The sequence below is a fragment of the Rhinolophus ferrumequinum genome, chromosome 6, assembly GCF_004115265.2.
Source record: "Rhinolophus ferrumequinum isolate MPI-CBG mRhiFer1 chromosome 6, mRhiFer1_v1.p, whole genome shotgun sequence".
Classification (NCBI taxonomy): Eukaryota; Metazoa; Chordata; class Mammalia; order Chiroptera; family Rhinolophidae; genus Rhinolophus; species Rhinolophus ferrumequinum.
Window position 1 is genome coordinate 35,211,708 of NC_046289.1, and position 19,178 is coordinate 35,230,885.

General features: G+C 42.0%; 1 protein-coding gene across 5 annotated transcripts in view; it reads right to left on the reverse strand.

The window, feature by feature from the left end:
* The window catches only part of DAAM1 (dishevelled associated activator of morphogenesis 1), a 159,068-nt gene that overhangs the window by 103,437 nt on the left and 36,453 nt on the right, over nt 1–19,178 (reverse strand). Inside the window, exon 1 of one of the 5 annotated variants that reach the window (XM_033108756.1) lies at nt 2,855–2,876. The exons of the other annotated variants lie outside the window; for them this stretch is intronic. The gene's annotated coding sequence lies outside the window, so the exon portion shown is untranslated. Of the gene's footprint in view, nt 1–2,854; nt 2,877–19,178 lie in introns of those variants that run through there. 5 annotated transcript variants of the gene reach the window in all.

Genomic DNA, 19,178 nt, shown 5'->3' on the forward strand with positions numbered 1-19,178 from the left:
CACTGCTGAACCCACACCTCTGCAGTCCCGGCTGCCTAGGGTGCTCTCGTCCTTCTTTACTTGACCATCTTCGACTCACCATTCCAGACCCACACAAATACTGCTGCTTTTCTAAGCCTTCAGCTTCCCAGAGATGGTCACACATTTCTTTCCACACCCCTAGCATCACATACATAGGTGAGTGCTTTTTGTTTCAATTCATGCCTGTTTTCCCCACTATGAGATCCTGAAGACGGGGACCAAGTTTGGTTCGGTCCCCGGCACACAGTATATTCTCAATAAATGTTTGTTGAATGAAAAAGCATAAATGCCTAAGTGGACATATGATCTCATCTGGGAACTTCGGGGCTGTGTAACTGGGTATTCTTCCCACAGTTGCCAGTCGATCTGTTTTTCACAACTGCCAACGCATTTGAAGTCAGTCAGATCTCCCGACAATTGCTTTACACGGAGACTGCAACCTCGGGGTATTTGCAATTTCTTCAAATGAGGAATTTCTTTCTGGCCGAACTAACTGGTGCTGGTTTTTCCACCCATCCTTAAGTAAGCTCCTTCCAAAATAGACCCACTGATAGAATCTCTGAGACATTTCCCCATTCCTTACATTCAGTGAACATTTTGCCCAAGACGTGTTCACTTCCTCAGCTATCATAGCTGAGCCTCGTCAATTACTAGGCCAGACGCCGTATTTGGTGCTAGAAAAACGGGCAAAGACCCGCAGATGAGGGAGAGCGCAGCCTTGTGGGGACAGTTTGGGAGCAGTGAGGTTGGTCCTTCTGTCCAGTAAAGAGGGAATGCACAGTTATTGAAACCAGGGCCCTATGTTTCCACATCTTGGCCTCTATTTAATCAGATCAGCCTGAGGAAAAGACTAATTCCACCATGACAGCTGGGCCCTCCACCAGAACACATCTTCTAATCTCAGCTTCTGGCATTGTTGCAGAGGAGAAAAAGTCACTTCTGGGACATCCAAAATGCAATCCATCTATAACATTACAGATGACTATTGCTATGCCGTGCACAAGGAAACAATTAAAAAGCTACTTAAGATTCTGGAGCAGGTGCATTGTGCTTAGCAAAGAATAAGAAATTTAATCCATCTGTGGCCTAGCTCAAAGTCAGTCATTTGTACTGTCGAACAAGACAAACAAGACTCTCATGTGGTAACAGTCAAAAAATGAGGGCCAACTTTAAGGACTGCAGATGACGACGATTGGGGTGATGAAAAACACTGAAGAATAACTGAGAGTCCACAAGGAAACCCTCCATAACATTTTCCTTTGATAATGCCAAGTCACAACACATATGTGATATGTACAGTTTGTTTTTCAAGAAGCAACACATGATCAGCACCAAATATATGAGGAAACCTGAATGTCATGTTAATAAAATCGATTTGCACTGATACATGCATCATTTAAATTGTTTCATTAGGGACTTCGGTCACACATAGGTAAGGTGGCTGTCCAGGCGGAGGGATACGCTCATGGGCTACGTCCCTAAGGTTTTCCTCTAACCAAAGTGGTTACAGGAGAAACAACAGCTTAGATGCTGGAGAAAGGGAGAGAGAAGGAGAGACAGAGAGAAGGAGAGAGGAGAACCGGCCACCAACTTTGTTCAACGGCTGAGAGTTTCTGCACGTCCTCACGCAGTGCAGGGGGAACCACACAGGTCATGCTCAGCTTCTATTATTTCAGTCAAGACAGACAGTATTTCACATGTCATTCTCCAAGTATAATTTCAACACTAAAATATGTCATTGTTTCTTTATTATAAATGGTCTCTGGAGTTACCAAAACAATGTCACAAGCATAAAAAGAAGGACAAGAAAGAAAATTTACACCATTAAAGCAACTAGAATGGTTGGGGGAACCCTCAATTTTAATTGCCACGCCCACTGTCTTCAGAGCTGCAGTTTATTCCACATTTTGCATTTTTCCAAAGGGCCCTGACATGAAATTTGGGTTTCAACTACACGATAATGTTAACCCAAATTCTCTTATCAAGAAGAATGTGAAAGGGAAAAATTGCTTTGCTTCTTTCCTTGGCCATCTTTCTCTCCTCTCACATTCCTCATGTCTGGTTTCATTTCCCAAGTACACCAGATGCCAAATACTATTTGGAGCTGGGAAAAAAAAAAAATCATGGGATAGTGTAAAGGTTGTAGGAGAAACATTTGAAAAAGGATGTGTTTTCCCTGCAAGTTTCAACATCCTCGCCATCAGGAAACGGAAAGGGCGTTTCTCAGTAAGTGTGTCCAGTGGAGGGACAGCCCTTCCCACGCACTTGGTCCCCACAGGACGTTCTAATAGGGAACTTCTTGGAGTGGCTCCTGGAAATTGACCCAGCAGCCAGTCCTCTCAGTCCAGTGACTTTCAAGAGGAAAATAATGTAGGCACCCCACCATCCATGGGGAAACCAAAACCCAAGCTTTCAGAAAAGCCACTGGCACCCTGCAAACACTTTGCTCCACTGCCTAGAGCAGAGCAGCGAAATCAAAGTGCACTCCCTTCAGTGTCCGCCCTGCATCAGCGCAGGCAGGGGTGTGCAAAGCGAAAGCCAGAACCAGTCCCCTTCCTTTCCCACTTCCTCCCTAGATAAAGGAGGAAGGAACCCAAGTGAAGGGCATGCACCTCCTCTCGCCAGACCAAGCCTCAACGAACACATAATTAACAGTACTTCCAAGCCTAAGTCATAGAGTCCTGCCAGAAAACACCCTCTCTCTCACGTGACAAGCAAAGGAGGGAACCTCCAACAGGTTTCACCCTAAAAAGCGATCACAGCAACCACGATGCTGTCAAAACTCAATACTTTAGCCTCAGGTTTAGGGCATAAATCCCTAAAGCCAACATACCACAGTTCTCGAGTTAGGAAGTCTGTGCTGCTCATGTGACAGAAACCAGTCTGGAAGCCAGGACATCTCGTCTCGATCATCTGGGAGAAGAGCCAAACTGAAAGTGTCATTGGAGCTCCCTCCCCACCAAAGAAAGCACAGCCTTGCCAGAGAGAGCCTGTGCCCTTGGGCCTGCTGACCTGTTGCTAGTCTGTCAGTTAAGTCAATAAACAAATTTAAGCTGAAGCCGAAAGAAATGCAAATCATAGAAACCCAAAAAGGGATGGGTTTCTATCTTCACTGCCTCTAAGGGATGCACTGGGATTGTATAAAGACACATTTAAATAGGGATTTACACAAACAAAAGAAGCTACAACTCAATGACTAGCTTGGTCACATCAAAGCTACTCACTCTACCAAGAGGCCAAGTTTTGTTCTTTAACAAGCTCGTTAAAAAAAAAAAAAAAAGGAATACAACTTTCTGAATCACCTAGAAGGTCTTTCAGAAAGGACATGAGAGTCAGACAGACATCACAGTCAGCAGAAGACGTGTCTATGGCAAGACACCAGCAATCGCCTGTGCTCTCTACGCTCCGGTCCTCTGCTGATCCCCCTAGAATAACCCCTAAAGTCAGAGTCTTCACCACTCCAGGCAAATGTCTCCCCACTGCAATCACCACCCTGTAGGCACTTTCGGCTTCAGACCTTCCCAAACAAGCAGCCAACCTTTTGGTGCCACCCATACAGAAAACGAAAATTATATCAAAAGACATTGCCTAAAAAGAAATGTATCATTAGGTATTTTTTGGAACCTTCTCACAACTGAAATAATTTTGGCAAATCCTGAGAGACGAGAAGTTGAACAGTTATTTACTTAGTTTCAACAACTACGTATGTTTTCCAGATCTTCAGGCAAAGTTCAGTAGGCGTTAGGGAAGATAAACTGGATAAACTGCTCTGGGCCAAGGACTCATGACGCCATCCCGCCGTGACATGAAGACCCCCTCCACAGGGAGGGCCTGAGGCATGGTCCCCTGGAAAAACGATGACTGCCACTGACCCCGACAGCCCCCAAACCAGATGCTGCGCAATCTTATTGCTTCTGAAATATTATAACTACATTTTATCAGCAAGGCATTTTATTGCCAAATAGGTATAATCTTTATTTCTACACAGGCCGCTATGAAGAATAATGTCTATTGGCATCCTAGGGAAACTCCAGTTCTCTGGACTGAAAATAAAGACATGAAAGTGGGCCTGGAGGGCTTTATATATTCATGTTTACTGAAAGCAAATTTTAAAACTCACTAATTAACTTCCTCTTTTCATGTTCTTCTGACTACTTTTATGCCAAGATTGCTTTAATACAATTGCAACAGCAGAAAATGAAACACCATGTAGAACAAAAGTTCTTGGTTAAAATTAGCCTCCCTCTCTGGGAACTATGAAGGAGCCCCCATCTGTCTCGGAGCCAATGTCTGCGCTCCTCAGTGAGGAACACACTGGTGAACAAACACAATACGACGCAGGCAGCCATGGAGCCACGACCGACCGGGGTTCCGATATCAGCTCAACCACTTCTGACGGGGAGTGTGGAGTGACTTCAGGAAAACTTCAGCATCCTGAAGCCCTTGGAACTGTTTGATGGCTTTTAAGTGGACATCACAAAGGGAAGTGAGAACGACATTAAAAAGTTAGAGGGAGGATTTATATTTGATAACTACTGTTTGGTGGAAATATGTGAACCAGATTCCTTTCTCTGACATTCCTCTTTGTATCAGCAGAACAAATTCCTGGAATGAGGCTGGTTTAATCTCTACCGGGCAGTTGTCATCACTAAATCAAAGGTTCTGCAGATTCGTCAGCTTATCTGCACACTGTGGGAAATTCTCTGAGGGTTTGGCGGGTAGTGTGGCAAAATGCATTAAAAAAAAATTTAGCTTTCTTGCATATTTTGAAGCATTCAACAGGTTTACTATTTCAACTCAACCACTTCCACGAAACTACCACATCGCATCCCCAGCTTAGTCACTGCAAGGACGCTGGTATTTGCAACACTGACCTGATTCCCCTTAGACTGTCCTCAGTCACTGATGTCATCTACCGATAAGTCTACTTTCTACATCTGAAGGAATCTTGTCTGCCTCGGAAAGTCACTGCAAATTGGTCACCAAGATAGAAAACCTACTGCAAGCACCCAGGGCCACAGGCTTTCACACTTTAGCCTCAGAAAGATCATTCTGAACACACGTGGACACAGCCACCATGCACCATTACAAATGTAAAAAATGTTTATAGAAAGCTAACTGCATGGTGATTCCTGGGGTTAAAATTACAGTGTGGTGAGTTGTTTTCAAGATCCTGAATCTCTCCACAACGCCAGCTGCTCAGAGGGGCTCATTTTGGGCAAGGCCAGCACCACACCTACGCTCGGGCTGTTTGTTCCCTATTGAGTCCTGCTCATGATGAGGCAGGGAGAAGCCACCCAGAAACAGTCAGGACAGATGATAAGCAGGCACATTATGAAAACTGAAACTCCCTTCAAAGGAAGCACTCTGCCCTTCATAAAAAGTCTACCTACAAATTTTACATAATAAATCTTCAAGAGAGGTTTATGGAAAGATCATAGTGAACGCTTCATTTGAATAAGAGTTCAGGTATAGAAATACGGCAGTAAAGAGGCACTTTGGCCTCCACCTGTTTCAGGTGTTGTGTCGCTCCAGTGGGTGTTGTTCTTCAATCAGAACTGCCCCACCCCTTCGTGAGAGACGCACACACCCTCTCATGATTAGAAGTGAAGGCATTACTTTGTCGAGTCAGCCTATAAAACTAATTCCCAAAGACAAAGCACTAAAAAGACCTAGAGAAACAAAATTTTGACATAAGATTTCCCCAGTCTCTCTTCATGTTAGGCACCTTCATAAGCACTCAGCTATACAACCCTCCAAAATTAGAATAAACTTTTTAACTGGGGGGGACCAAGGCAGGGTAGCTCTCAGCCCCACAATGGGCAACCTAATAACATGTGGATAGAAAAATCAATTGTATTGCCTCAGTGGGGGCGATCTGGCAGTATCTATTGTTTTTAACGTATTAGCCCTTTGAGCCACATCTAAGAACTTCTAGATTCCAGTAGGGATTAAACCTACAGACATAGTCACACAGGGGCAGAGACATATTAACAAGGAGGCTCACTGCAACACTGTAACAGAAAGAAAACCAGACTCACTATTTGTAAGAGAGAATCATCTAAGTGTCCTTCAATAGGGGGACGTTTTACTAAATGCACATATGCCAATTGGATAAAACACTGGTTTTCATAGCCCAATGCCCAGACTTTACTCCACACCAATTATATCAGAATCTCTGGTATTGGGGGCCCAGACATGGGAATTTTTCCAGAATCCACAGGTAATTCCAATGTGCAGGCAAATATGAGAACAGAATCCTATACCCAGGTTTAAATAATGTGCTAGGTCCATAGATACGGACATGGAAAGAGCTAATATATTCATAAGAAAAAAAAAAGAAAGAAATCAAGTTGCATAACAATACATATGTATCACCATTTATGTTAAAATTAAAACAAAACTGTACTTGTAGCTACACGCACCCACACACACACACACCACTCTATATATGTGAATGCATCGAACTCCATCCAGAATTAGCAGTATTAACTGTAAAGTCGCTAAAGTTTTTAGCCAAAGCTTGGCACATGGAAGATGCTCAATAAATGGTGGCTATTATTTCCCTGTGCAGCTAAGTTTTGGGAGCCTATAGGAATAGTTCCATGTGGAACATGAACTCTCATTAGCGACTTATGCAGATGTCAGTGTTCTGTTGAAAGGCGCAAGTTCGCAAACCTTCTCAATAACCCCGTTAAAACTCTAAGTATACACCTGAAAACTCATTAATCATTTTATTGATTCTGTTATTTAAAATTACAGCTTGCTTCGTGCATACTTGAAACCCATGCACAAAAATGCAGATGGCTTCATTGTCAATATTGTATTGATTTGTAGATCCACCCAAATGGCCTATTTAAAAGTTGTACTATGTTAGCCAACAAATCTAAACACTTGGATGTAATGCTAGATGTAATCCTGATGAACACAGAGAAGAAAATATTCCCAAGGCTGCAGGCACCAGCGATAGGGATAACAACATGACAAACTTTTACAAAATGTTTTGTTTTGTTTTAAATTCTGCATGTCCCAAGAGGCAATTATTGGAGAATTTCCAGTTCACGAAAGCCATTATGTTGGAACTTCTTCAAATGGTCACAGGGCCAATTAGAAGAGAAGCTGGGAAGTTCTATTACATTTTCCTTTTATTTGGCTCTATTTCAATTATACTTCCATTGTGTGGATCAGAAATTCTAAGATCACAGCTATAGCCCAGAACAGGAGACTTAAGGAGGCTCAGACATGAATGAAACTTAGTACTTTGTATGTTTTTAAGATGCAATCAGATATATTTAAAAATTGCATTTTTATAAAAGTGAATGCAGTACAATGTTCAAAATTCTTCTCTACTTATAAGTACTTTTTTTTTTTAAAAAAAAGTATGCATAAGCCATATTTACTTGGGCACTGATTGTTTGGCCACAAAAACTTTAAAGTTGGTTTCCAGCAGTTTTCTCTCAAGTACATGCTCCTGAGATTCTACCTTTAAAAGGTGAAATGTTTGGGGTCCTCCTTATCAATCAATAAAATGTCATCATACTGTTTACAGAACCAAATGAAAACATGGTGATCATATGAATTTATAAGAGGCAAGAGGTGGTCTTGCCAAGTTAAGATTTTATCATGGAATTTTGTGAAATTGAGGTCTGAATGCTGATAGCAGTCCTATGAGATAAGAGTCTAATTGTTTCCTAGCCACACCTTCCAGAAGTTTATGTATTTGAAACTCGATTCCTTCAAATATCACTAAATATTCATTGCAAACAGCTGGAAAGGAAATCAATTCTGAACACTGCAAAGGATCACCAATATACTGATATCAATCCCAGTAAAATAAAGTTACCATTATTTTGGAAGAAAATGCTCACTGGGAAAGGAAAAGGAAAATGGATTTTCTGAGACTGTTGTAAGATACTAGAACATAAGTACACACAGCTCATAGGACAGGGATGACCAGGTCTGAACAAATGGTCCAGCATCAGTAGGCCGTGCCTACTATGAAGCTTTGGGAAAATATCGAAGACAGAGAGGAACTTGTTCTGATACCTGTTAGAGTTACTAAGGTCCTTTGGCAATTGAGTTCCAAGTCACTTCCAGAAATCCCAGAAGCCCTAGGAAAAACTGGATAATGACGTCACTTCTGGGAGTTAAGAAGCCATACAAAAGTAGAATCTTGAGAAAGTACAAAGCTCAGGCATGTGCTCTCAGGCAAACAGTGTTTTTGTTTTAATATGCACTTCAAAACTGCCTAATCTGTCCACAATAAAAGCAATGCAGAGATGAAGAGAAAGGGACAGGGGAAAGTTGTAAGAGCTAGTGGGCGCTGCTACGGACAGGAGAGCACGTGTGTTCAGCAGGTGAATTGGTGAACACATATCATCTCTTTTCATTAAACAAAGCTAGTAATCAACCAAAATAAAAATGACCAACAGTTACAATAAAGAGTATGTGTTTTCACTGGTGATTTCTCTCTATTTGATAAATATCCTCGTGAACTTACTCGCATAGCTTAACAAACAATTCTGAAATGGCAGGAGCCAAACAAATAGTGAAGAAAGATCTTTAGTGAATTTTAATTACTATACATGGATTACCACACTCTTGTTTTAAAGGCGGGCCAAAAAAAAAGTCATTCCGTAGTCATCAAAAGGGAAGTGTGAAGGAAACTGACACTGTCCAGCGTGCCCACTCCACCCAACTCTGTAATTTTCTATATAATTAGGTGAGAGCAGTAATTGCTTTATTGGATAATTCAAGAAGACTAGACACTAAAGAGACTGCTTCTCTTGCAAAATTTATTCTAAATGTGATAGTAAGAAAAGCTGTTTTAAATTGTTATTTGGACTCATTTACCAAACCTAGAGTAGTTGGATGGAGGTTAATATTTGGAATTTGTATTCTCAGAATTATTGTTAAACAGCCAAAAGTCATCAAGTGGTTAAATATGGGACAGGTTAAATGACATAGGGTACCTCTGGATAATGAAATACTATACAGCCATTAAAAAGAATGGGACTGTTTTCTGATGTTAAAAGGTCTAAAGTATATTAAATAAAAAAATCGAAGTTGCATAATAAACATGGTATGTCATAAATGTAAAAAAGGATATACTTATTTAAACATGCAAAGAAATTGTCTAGCATGTGATAATAGAAAAACCCATGAAGCATGGCTTCTTCTAGAACATAAAATGGAAATTGAGAAAGAAGGGACTGGTTTGTATTTTAGTCCCTTCTACTAATGATTTTTTAACATGAGCTTGGACTACATTTTTCTCACCTTGATTATTAAGCTGTTGCTGAAAATTCAGAAAACTTTAGCAATATTTGTTTGTACACTAGTCTTTTTAAAAATTAAATAACTCATTTATCGACCCCTCTTCAATATGCCAGGTACTTTCAATGTGCTTTAACATCTATTCGTTATCTCAATTAACCAGAGATAATCAATGATCTGTAAGTGTCTTATTTTGTTATCTTGGGAACACAATCCACTGTCAATGAACATCTATAATTTGACCGTGCTTCACAGAATGCTTTCCTTCTGCACTTTTCCATGTCACCACACCCAACCCTACAATTGCTAGATCTCAAAATGAAAACAATCTGTTCAACTGTAAAACACCAATATGAGCAATGACTTTTTCCCTTTAAACTTATAATTCAGAACGGGGGGAGGTGGGCGGGGGAGAAGAGGAGGAGAGGAAGATACCGAATCATTTGCTAAAGACAATACTATGTATCAATGCAATGCCATCTCATCACCATAGCAACAGAATGCCCAGCTGCTAACTTTCCTCCCAGTAGTGTTATTCAGAATCCCCTTAAATCCACTATATTTTTTGCTACAGAAGTAAATATTGCTATCTTTATCTTCAGCACATCCACTTTCTAGGCGGCAGCCCAAGGAACACTATATAAAAGACTAGAAGTGTCTAATTAAGGAATTTTTTGTTGTCGTTATATCTTAGTAATCTCCAAATCCTGCATCCTAAGGCCAGATTCTGAAGCTATTGAAATGGTAGTACAGTGTATCCTGTTACATTCATGGCTTCTGACCCAACCTTAAATAAGCAAGCAAATACAGTAATGGAAAGTATAAATTACAAAAGGGCACCAAATGGAAGTACAACAGCTGATCACAAAAGATGAAGGCACACATTGGTAGCTATCTTTTAAAGGACAAGAAAATTAATGCCAAAATAACAGTAAAAAAGATATCAAAATAACAAAATCAAGCGAGTTACACTTTGCACTTCATGGGAGCATTCAATCTACTATTTGAAGACATGATCAAAAAATGATTACTTCTTATTTATGATTTCTACATATTACCATTACCTTTCCCCTGTTCTCTCTCTCTTACAACTCCTAAAATCATCAGTTACCTTATAGGTACCACTTCACATTCCACGAAACTAGTCGACTGAGACAATCTGCTTTTATTACATCTCTCTCCTATTCATCAGCAATAAACAGCTGTGACAAATGTTCTTGCTAACCTGGCTACTGGCTCCTTCATTGTTACTCGTCTTATAAATAGCGCCCACCTCACTGGGTGGTGGTACATAAAAGGTAAAAGCCAGTCCCCTGGTAGAAAAACATGCTGGTTAACAACTGTACTTGCTCATACTGGAAAAGCAACCAGGACACAGATGTCTACAGATTCAACCTAAACACACACACACGCACACACACACACACACACACACACACACACCCCCCCACACACACACACCAGACTGCTTTTCCTCATAGGTACAATTCAAGGCAGTCAAGAATCGCCCCCTCCTCACACACAAGCACAGAATTCTGTGTGTGTGGTAACTGACACATTTTTATTTGTGTATTCATTCATTCATTCATTCATTCATTCACGGACCTAGTGTGTGCCCACGCCCCTGTTCAGTCTTGGGATACGAAGATGAAGAAAACAGATGTGGACCTTGCCCTCGCAGGCTAGTTCACAGGCACACGAGCCCCTGGCTTCTCAGTGTTCCAGATTATCTGGCTCTGTGAGAAGACAGGCCAAGAGTGAGTGGGAATAGATTTCAGGCAGCTCCCAGACCCTCTGCAGTTCACCATGGGGCTCAGCCCAAGCACTCTAGTTTAAAGTAACAAACAAAATGCACCAAAGAAGTCCTTAAAGCACACTCGCATGTGTGGGCACACATATACACACACACAGACACACAGAGCACAATTTGAGAACAGGCTTATTTGGGGACCTCTGATCACTACGTCTAATGGACATGTCTTTGGGAAGCACTTCATCTCCCTCTCCATGTAATTCTAACGGAGTAGTCAACCAAGTGGTCCTGCCTCTCCATCCATAGAGGTGGACACATGGCATTGGACTGGTCAATCAAGGCACTCCATCCTCTGGACGGAGCAACTGATCAAGGGAAGGGCACACAACACAAGAAGACTAGAGGTCTTCATGTAGATGCTGCACACGAGAGGGTTGCTCTCCTTTTCTTGGAATCACTAGAAAAAAGGACCACATCCACCTGGAATTCACAATGGCAGCCTTTTCCACCATGTCTTGGAAGCTGCCCAAGAAGGAAACCAGCATAGACAAAAACAGAACTGAGAGATGGGATGAGGGGGATGGGGAGCTGAGGGGATTTCAGTGACTTCATTTAATACTACAGCCAGCTGAGCCTGACATCAAATGTCCCTTAAACTTCCCAATGCGTGAGTCAATGAACTTCCTTCCCTTTTAGGCCCATTTAAGGGGGACTTCTGTCCCTAAACAAGGCAGAAGACCCTAAGTCATGCTCCACTTGACTACATGGAATGGAGACGACCACTTACTGAGTACCTCCCAAGTGTCAGAGATGATGTGGGACATCAGCATGCATTGCTTTAGCTAATTTTTAGTCATGCTGGGAAGCAGATATCACAGTTTTACAATAAAGGCAACAAGAAAATCCATAGAACTAGGAGGTGTCAACAAGGATTTAAACCCCACTTTTCTCATCCCAAAGTCCATTCTCTTTCTACTCACCAGATCCCCTTGAACCACAAACTCACATCTTTTAAGCTACTGCATTATTACTTTCTAAAAATCAACCTGATAGTCAACCTAACAGTCAAGCCATAAATCCAAACACAAATGTCTCATTTTAGAGAAGGTTCTAAAGATTTCGCTGCTCGCAAATCAGTATGAATAATGTAACACCTCTTTTCTCAAAGGGTTCCTATTTTTGAAAACAAATTTTGCCAGATTGACTTTCCAGGAAACTTAAGTAAGCCTATGGGGGACTCATTCCTTGAAGCTTGGAAATAGCACAAGTTTTAGTATGTACAGTGCTGAAAAGAGATAGTAGAACATAAAAGTCATCATCATAGCTGAGCAGAGAGCATTCAAAAATCACGACCACCACCACAACCACCACCACCACCACCACCACCCCTTTCTCAAAGAAAGGCCACAAATCCAAACTTTTAGCCACTTATTTCTAATTCTGTCCCTAGCAGTAGATTTTTGAGAGAGAGAGAGAGAGAGAGAGAGAGAGAGAGAGAGAGAGAGACTGTGTGGCAAGGGGAGGAAGACAGCCAGGGCAGGCGGGGGAAAAGCATACTAAGTAAAACTTAAGGAAAGTATCAAGAATCTGAAAAATCCAACCAGGGAACAGCCTGTAAAAGAAAGTGTCACAGGAAAAGGTATCGAACTTTTTGGGGGAGGTGAGAAAAAAGGGGGAGGAGAAATTGAAATAGTATGCAAGGGTGTGGTGAATAAAATGTAGCATTTTCCTCTGGGCATAAAATTCATTAGCTACATCTCTCTCTCTCTTTTTCCATCTAGAAAAAGAACTAGCATGGCAATAAGGAAACTATGTTTAACTAACTGGGCATTACTATCCTTTTTTTCAGGATTTGGGTATAACAGGTGGAACGTGAGGCCCCTGTGTGGGTACTAGCCAACTGTCCTAATTATAGGTTGGATTACTTATTTTATATAACCACAAAAAACATAAGTGCTAAAACCATAGGGTGTCACCCTATTTCATGACATGTAATAGTATATTCCCTCTGCAAGGTAATTCATGGTTTTCTAAGTACTTGTGTATGTACCATATCATTGGATTTTCCCAACAACCCTGAGACAGGAAGAGAGAGACTCAGGCAATCAGATATTGATTTCAGTTGAACTTTATAAATGCGAAACAATCTTTGAGCACTAAAGTGACCTCCACGAGGTCAAACCACTCCAAAGTAGCAGAGTAGGGGCTTGAATTCAGGCCATCCATTTTACAATATTCCGCATGGCCAGAGGACCCATCCTAGAATCATCTAACAAAAAGTAGCCTGAAGCTAGTTCTCTGAAGACTCTGATGGAAGAAGAAACTTCATTTAAATTATGTTTGAAATAGAGGATTACTGGGTGTCATCGACACATTTGAAGTGTTAGAGGACAATACATTATACTTCCAGGAGGTGTCTACAGCAGCAAAAATCATACAAATGTAGACATTCCAGTGTTTTCTTGGGTCAACTACAGCTTTACTCACTCTTACATTCATCTAAACGTCAATCAAGCAGTTATCTGTCAGGGGTTATATATGAAGAATTAGGAATTTAAAATGGAACAAGCCACACTCTGTGCTTTTCAGAAACCAAGCAGATAAAAGGAAGAGGCTGACCTGCAGATGTACTCTGAGAACACAGAGGAAGGAGAAACTGACTATATCCAAGACGGTCTCCATAGGGTGGCAAACAATAAGAGAAATCACATTTGGCTCCAGACATTTTAGAAGCTTGCAATTTAACAGAGAGACTCATGAACACAGCAAATTACAGAGGGACGGATGCCACAAAAGAGGTATTAAGTACCATAAGGGTTCAGAGGACATAAAGGGACTTCCAATTAGGATGACCTCAGAAAGTTTTTGAAAAAGATGAAATATGAATGGGCCTTTAGAGAAGGGTTATATCTTAGTGGAGCCGAAAGAAGGAGCTACAAAAGCCAGTTGCCTGCTCCCTGAAGAGACATCCTGAGAAACGCTGAGTTCCATTTGGGATTATGACAGCCATCTAGCTGAGGACAGGGTGCTACTGTCTCTCCTTCACAAGGTCATAAAGACGTCTCATAAAACAAACAAACTGATCAAAGACATCCAAGACACTCATCTTACTAGGACCTGAGCCATTAGGTTAAGAACAGGTATCATTTGTGCCTCCAATATGTCTCTCTAAATAGCCTTCATACCCACTGATGGAAGGATCACAATGTAAAGAACACATATCCCACTCTTCAAAATTGGCAATTACATCTTCACAAGTCATTCTAAACAGACCATTTAGTTTTGAAGGAAAAGCAATTTATGAATGTATCATCTAAAAAGCATAATAATAGCTTAAAGGGATATATGATCGTCACTAATTTTCCCATCTCTAGCAAAACTGGAACTGGCACATGTACTTATCACAAATCATAAAAGAAACGTGAGAGATGACCTTCATTTTATAGACACTGAGGCTATGAGAGATTAAATGACTTCCTCAAGGTTACACACTAATTTGGAGACACAGCAATTAAATAAGACTGTGGGGAGAGAGTCCCAGAGAGCAGTTTCCAGGCTCTCGGCCTCACGTGGAAAGGTGTTGGCTCGGGTAGTAGATGGCCATCAGCTGTAACGAGTTAGCCATTAGCCACTAATATAACTGCCGTGACTGCTCTGGGTAGCAGAGAAGCAGGCGGCGGATTGTGCATCATATGGATCCTGCTTCCTGTGTCTCCAACCCAGCCGCCAGCGAGAACACAGTGGTTTGAACCCCCCATTTATGGCTCTGTTGGTGTTCCTTTGTGGCCTCGCTGTGTTCTGTGTTCACCCGCCGAGAGCGAGAGCAGGACCAGAGACGCTGCATGACACATGGTGCAGTGAGCAGGGTACGGTGCCGGCCAAAGCTCTCCGAAGGGCAGTGGAGCAGTTTGTGCGTATGAACACTCAGTCTCAGGAAGGCCGTGAGGAGCGGCGCCGGGAACAGGAAACGCGACCTGCCTGGGAGAAACGTGACCCCCTTGTTGAATAGGTGGTCCTCTCGAGCCTCCGGATGGCACACCACCCTATTGGCCATAGCAGGTGTCGCCTGCTTTTTGGTGGTCCGCTGCTACCGTGGCTCCTAGAGTTGCGGACATCTTACACCAGGGCCACCACCCACTTGGATTCCTGGCATGGCAGGCAAGATACCGGCCAGGTAAGAATGATGTCCTACTCTGAGCGGGAGGACATGTGGCCCCCATACTGTGTGATGCCCGTTGGCCACTGTTCTTAGGAGCTGGACTCCCGAGGAGGGCTGGGAAGACGTGGATGGTTCTCCAACCAGCATAGGCCAGAGAAAGTGAAGGCTGTTGCGGCCGTGTGGGCTGGGAAGTGCTTGCTGAGGCAGCCCGGATGTGGGACTTGTAATCCCAGGAGGAAACGCTTGCTGAGTCCTCAGTGGAAGATGCGGGTGAGGTCAAGGTCGTCCCTCACTCCCGGGTTGGGGAGGACTTGGAGCCCTCGCCCTGTGGAGAGGGCACACATTGTGAGGACAACGCACAGCCCTGGCGAATGACTGTGGACTACGGGGAATTGCCTCCCATCCCTGATTTGATGGACCGCTTGACTGTTTGCTTGGGAACGTACCACCGTGTAGTGGAACTGGTGAATGTTTGCTTCCTGTGTCTCAACCGGCCACCATGGAGAATATGTAAGCACCTTGGCTGTGAGCCACTATTGTTCCAGCAGTGTCCTGAGAACCCTGGCTGTGCCCAGGAAGTCTGGCTGTGCCCAGAAAGACTGGCAGTACCCTGAGAAACCCTGGCTCTGCCCAGAAAGTAGGTGGACATCGAGGGACACCCCCTGAGACATTACTTGAACTGGACTGGAACATTTTCTCGTGAGCTGGGTTCCTGACACAGGGCCCCTCACGGAAGACGCTTGTCGTGTAGATTGTGAGGCGAGACCCTGTAGGGGTGGAGTGTGGGGAAAGAGTCCCAGAAAGCAAGTTTCCAGGCTCTCGACCTCATGTGGCAAGGTGCTGGCTCAGGTAGTAGATGGCCATCAGCTGTGACCAGCTGTGACCAGTTAGCCATTAGCCACTGATATAGCTGCCGTGGCTGCGTTGGGTGGGTGGTTGGCAGAGAAGCAGATGGCAGATTGCACATCATGTGGCTCCTGCTTCTTGTGTCTCCAACCCAGCCGCCAGCAAGAGTATAGTGGTATGACTCCCCTATCTATGGCTCCATTGGTGTTCCTTTTGGGCCTCACCATATCCTGTGTTCTTATGTGGGGAGCAGAAGCTGAGACCCTGCATTACAAAGACTCAAGGAGTGATTCTGAATAGATTCTTGATAACTAGGGAGCCGAACCTAGCAAATGAATTTCAAAATCCTACATGAAGGTGTTTTTTACAATTAAAAAAAAAAATTGAGTGGTAGGTAAATAAACAAACAAAACACCTTTGTGAATATTTTAGGGTTATAATGAGGCTCTTTTGGGAACATTGGAATTTTATCAAGATTTTAACAATCTAATTCTAACTGCTTAGTAGAACAAGTTAACTTTGATTACATTTTCTTTAACTCTTTCAGTCCAAGAAGAAAAGTAGAAGCCCAACTCCAGAGGCTAACTATGTGGCTCATCATCTGTGACTCTGATCTTTCAAATAACTGAAAAAGCTAGTTCAGAGAGACTTCCCACTGAGCAGCTGGTTCATGCTTTGGGGAGCAGTGTGGGAAGAAGGGAGAAGGTCCAGGGAGTAACAGTTTCCTTAGCTACTGCGAAGTTCAGACATGTGGTACTAGAGACAACAGGGCGTGTAGTTAATCCTGACACAAAATGTTTTGTAAATTCAAGTTTTCAAAAGTTGGCTCAGTGACATATAGGTATCCTTGAGTTTCTATTTCCTTCAGAAGAAAAGTACATAGAGTGCTCCATAATTTCATATCCTTCCATTTCCTAAATTTGCTACATTAGCCTAAACTAAATCTTATGTTGGTTTAGTTTGGCCAGGGGTAGTCAAAATAAACTTTTTCAACTTTCAAGTCTTATAAATATTTCTCCTGATATTTCCACTGCAATGTTAGATCAGAACTTAATTTTTCTGTTACAATAGTCTCTAATATGTATTCCACCACCTGGGGGATGTCTCTCTTTTGGAATGTTTCTACTATCATGCAACAAATAATTTTCACTACACAATCTCTTCTAGCAGAACAAGAATAGAGGTTCATATTCTCCTAGTTGTAAATCAAGTGAACTGAGCCTCTACGACAGCTCACTTCAAATCCAATACTCCTGCACATGTATTCCAGAATGTGTAGGTTAAAATGATGTACTCTACACAAGCGGTTGGCCCATAGGCCAAATGTGCCATCCCTCCTCTCATCAACAGTGTTTGTGAATCAAGTTTTATTGGGTCACAGACACACCCATGTTAACAGACTATATTCATGGCTACTTTCTCAGTCATTGCCACAGAGATATTTTGGCTCCCAAAATATCTAAACCTAAAACATTTTCGATCTACTAAAACCTTATAGAAAAAGTTTGTTGACCCTGGTCTACATTAAGTATATGAAACAAGAGAAGTTTGGGGATGTTTTAATAATACATTATTATTGTTTAATAATAATACATTATTATTTTTTTAAAAAAATTAATTCATTTAACAAGCATATCCTGACCACCTTTGGGGACTGTTCTAGGCATCGGAGACCCATCAGTGAAACAGAAAGATGAGGCCTCCATCTTCATGGAAGTCATATTGTAGGGAGAGGAGACAGACAAACAAAACTACTCTAATTTCAGACAGATGAAACAGCATATTTAGCGAGTGGCCAAGGATTCTGAAGAGGTACTGAGTCTTTAGAAAATGCAAAGTCATGAAGATGGCAGCTGGGAAACCGATATTTAAATGATGAGAAGCCAGACATGCAAAAATCTGAAGAAAGATTGTCCCAGACAAGGAGAATAGCAAAGGCTTTCAGGGAGGAAATGCTAGGCCTGCTCAAATAACAAAAAAGGTGACTAATGTACCTGAAGCACAGTGGACAAGAGAAAGAGGCCCGAGGCAAGGTCAACAGGGTAGCAAGGGCCAAGACCACGTATGATGAGTAATAAGCAGAATCATGAGCCTAATAAATTTCCATTTTCAGATCCTTAGCTATTAAAAAATACTACTAGATAGGAAACTAATCATACTGTAAGGACTGCTCCGGCAACTTTGTTTTGCCACAACTTCTTCCTTTTGATCTGCTGAAAATTACCTGAAGCCTCACGTGCCTTCCAGCTCAAGAAAGAACACTTTGTGAGAGACAGTTTCTGCTAAGGAAGCAATTACCCACTCCCCGCACCCCCAAAATAAGACTGACTGCTCTTCTCATTGTAAAGACATAAAGTGACTATTTCAAATGGGGTTTGTTTTTTTGGTTGTTTTTTTTTTTTTTAAAGAAAGGGAATTTCCCTTTATTAAGCACAATTAAATCTATTTTCTTACATCTATAAGCTATTTACTGGAGGAAGCGAAGTCTGTTTCCTCACTACCTCTGGGTACCAGCTAAGTGCATGTCCCACCAGAAATCTTTCAAAGTAGTTGACTGGTTTGGAAAAATGCAATATTTCTTGAAAGCCTGCAGAGCTGTGCCATCTGGCTTTGTTTACCATCACCAAACTAAATGGAGGGTTGAATTTCAATATGTTGGTGAAGAGCCATCATATCAATCTCCTTTGTTAATGCCCTTTCCCCTCCAGTTTTTTAGAGGATTTCTGAATCTGAAAGGACAACTTTCCATTTTTTAGATCCAAGAATAAAAGAATTAAGGGCATTCAGAAGAAAGACCAAGACAGTGGTGCTCTGATAAAACCATGACTCTCACTGAACAATCTAAATTTAGGAGGGAAAAGAGTTATGAGCTATCGGTGGTTCACCGACACACTTTTAGACCTACTCAGTGTTGACTGATACAGGAGCAGCTACTGTTTGTTGAGCACTTACTATATGCCAGACACTGAGTTTTCCTAATGGACTATCTCATCAAGTTCTACTTATACGCCTATGATGTGGTTTGTTTTGTTTGTTTTTTATTGGCATTTACAGGAGGATCTGAGGCTCAAAGATTAAGTACACCGCCTAAGGGCACACAGCTAATAAATGGTGCAACTGAGA